Source organism: Hipposideros armiger, unplaced genomic scaffold (genome assembly GCF_001890085.2).
Source record: "Hipposideros armiger isolate ML-2016 unplaced genomic scaffold, ASM189008v1 scaffold_275, whole genome shotgun sequence".
NCBI lineage: Eukaryota > Metazoa > Chordata > Mammalia > Chiroptera > Hipposideridae > Hipposideros > Hipposideros armiger.
Window position 1 is genome coordinate 1,921,091 of NW_017731625.1, and position 2,630 is coordinate 1,923,720.

Sequence of the window (2,630 nt, forward strand, 5' to 3'; positions counted from 1 at the left end):
AGCCGTTGCCGCGCCCGCGCCTTCCCCGCCCGCCCGGCGCCGCGCTCCGCCCCTCCCTCGGGACCCGCGCCCCCAGCCAAGGTCACTGCCGCCCCGCGCCCCGCCGCCAGCATAGCCCCGCCCGGACACTCACCCCGTGTCCCCTGCCCGGGACCCCCGCCCAGCCCTGCTTGTGTGCGGCCCCTCCCGAATCCCTGCCCCGCGCACACAGGCTCCTCTCTGCCCCCAGGAGATCGCTAGGACGCGGGGACGCAAAGGGGGTGGGGTCAGCTTCTTTCCGAGTCCGGAGTGGGAGCTGGCCCGCCCAGGATCACCCCTGACAACCAGGGGGCAAGAAGGGAACAGAGCCGAGGTCACCCGGAGGACAAAGGGAAGGAGCAGTTGGCAGAACTGCAGATAAGGGGGCTGGGGGAGCAGAATGGGACACCCTGGGGTTGATGGGGGTCGTGGCCCAGCTCAGGGCCCTGCACCAGGGAGGTGCCTTGGTAGAATTCATCAGTAATCAATCAACCAATAAACAGATGAATGAGAAGGCAGAGGTGGCCCCAGGAGGCTGGAACAATGGGGTGTACCTGGAGACTACTCCCCCATCCCAGGGGTTTGTGGGAGGGGGAGACAGAAAGGAAGTAAAGGTGGCCTAAGTCTGGGTTGGTGCCCCTAAGGGCAGCCCACCAAAGGGGAGATGGCAGGTGAGCCCTTGATGGGTCTGGAGGGCCTTTTGAGGGTGGGGGGTGGACAAAGGGGGCTGAGGGAATGGTTTTTCCATGTCCTGGTGTGAAAATATTTATCTTCCTCCAATAGGTAACTCAGAGAATAAATGTCCACCTTTTGGGAAGTGTCTGTGCATTTGGCATATCTGTGTACCTGTTTAAGCTCACAAGATGCCATCACTCCCTCCCTCCTGAAGACCTGGAGGGCAGAGGCTCATCTCAGAAGAGATCAGAGTTCACGGTGTAGCCACCGGGCTAGGTACAGGAGGCAGTCCCAGGCTCCAAGCCTATTAGAGGAAGGTACCCCTTGACTGTGAGGCCTACACTAAAGTCCCACAAGGAGGGGTTTCTGGGGCCAGGGCAGTCAGAGGGTGAAAAGAGGCTCTCTGAGAGGTGGTGAGCTCCTCATCATGAGTTGTGTGAGCAGATGGTCAGCTGGAGCCCAAGAGCCCCTCTGGCTCTTGGCTCCTTGATTCTCACTGACCCACCATTTCTGTGGCTCTGGTGAGGCAAATTCTTCTGGGAATTGAAGGGCTCCACTTATCCCTGACACAGCGCCTCCACTGCATCCCCAGGCCTCTCCTGCCTGGACCATCCCACCGGCCTCCTTCCCAGGAATCATCCTCTTCAGCTGTCTTCCGCTCTGGCATTAAATGCCCAACCTGCAACACAGGCCTCCCCTGCTCTAACACTGCTCGTGGCTCCCTTTGCCTCTGGGTCAAGGTCCAGCTTCTCAACCTGGTGTTCAAGTTCCTCCACCACCGGAGCTCTCCTGCTTTCCCATCCTCACCCCGAACGTCTCCCTCCTACCCTGTCCAGGCCCCCTTGAGGCACCTCAGAGGGAGGCCTGGCCCCAACGCTTCATCTCGGTGTGCTACCAGCCAGTCATGGAGACAGCCTAGCAGACAGATCGTGGCCTCTGGACTGGGTGGCCATATCCCAGTCAAACACCCCTCTGAGTCTCAGTTTCCCCTTCTGTGAATGAGGCTCACTGCTGTCTGGCCTCTCAGGGTTGCTGGGAGCAATCAGGATGATGTCCACTTAACGTGGGGCTGTTAGGCACACAAGCACTGAGATGACAGCCCCACTTCAAATGCCTGCCTGCTTTCGTCTCCCGAGTGACCGCCCGGCGCTGGGCCAGGCCTCTGGCCTCTGGTAGGTCTCCGGCTCCTCTGGGCACCAGCTCAGGCTGGGACAGGCTGACTCATATGCAGGAGCGTGGGCACAGAAGCAGTGCCACTCTGCAGGTGCTATTTATAGCTCCCAGGTCAGGCTCTCTGCCTTAGGAGCCAGGGGAGGCCAGGGCCCACAGTCCCCTCCTTGCATTCCCCAGGGGCCCAACCCCCACCTCAGCACCCCAAATTAGAACGGCGGGACCCCCTCCCCTGTGGCCAGAAGGGATAGCCCTGGCTTTCGTTGAGTGTAGGAGTGTGTGTGGGGGACAGTCACGAGCTCTGCCCCCTGTGGAAACTGAGGCTCAGAGAAGGGAATCAGCCTAAATGCAAGGGACAACCATGCACCTGCAGTCCCCGCTCCTTGCCCAGCCTTGCAGCCCGTGGGACTTCTCCTTGCCCTGGTGCTCCAGAGGGGCGCCACACCAGCCTCGCTTATCCCACCCCAGACCCGGCCCAGTTGCAGCTGCCTGGTGGGAGGTAGGCAGCTGGGTCGAATTCTCTGCTTTCTGTGCTCCCAGATTAATGCAATTATGCAGTCGAAGCAGAGGCTGGACCCCATGACGAAAGCCTCTCACAGATGCCGTTTGGCCCACCAAGGTTTTTTTGTTTGCTTTTAAGTTTAGTGTCAACATTTTTTTTTTTTAAGATTTTTATTGGGGAATTGGAGGAAGGGGAACAGACAAGTTGCTGTCCTTTTGTTCTTCAGTCTAGTTGTGGAGGACGTTGCTTCACTGGCCCAAGTTGG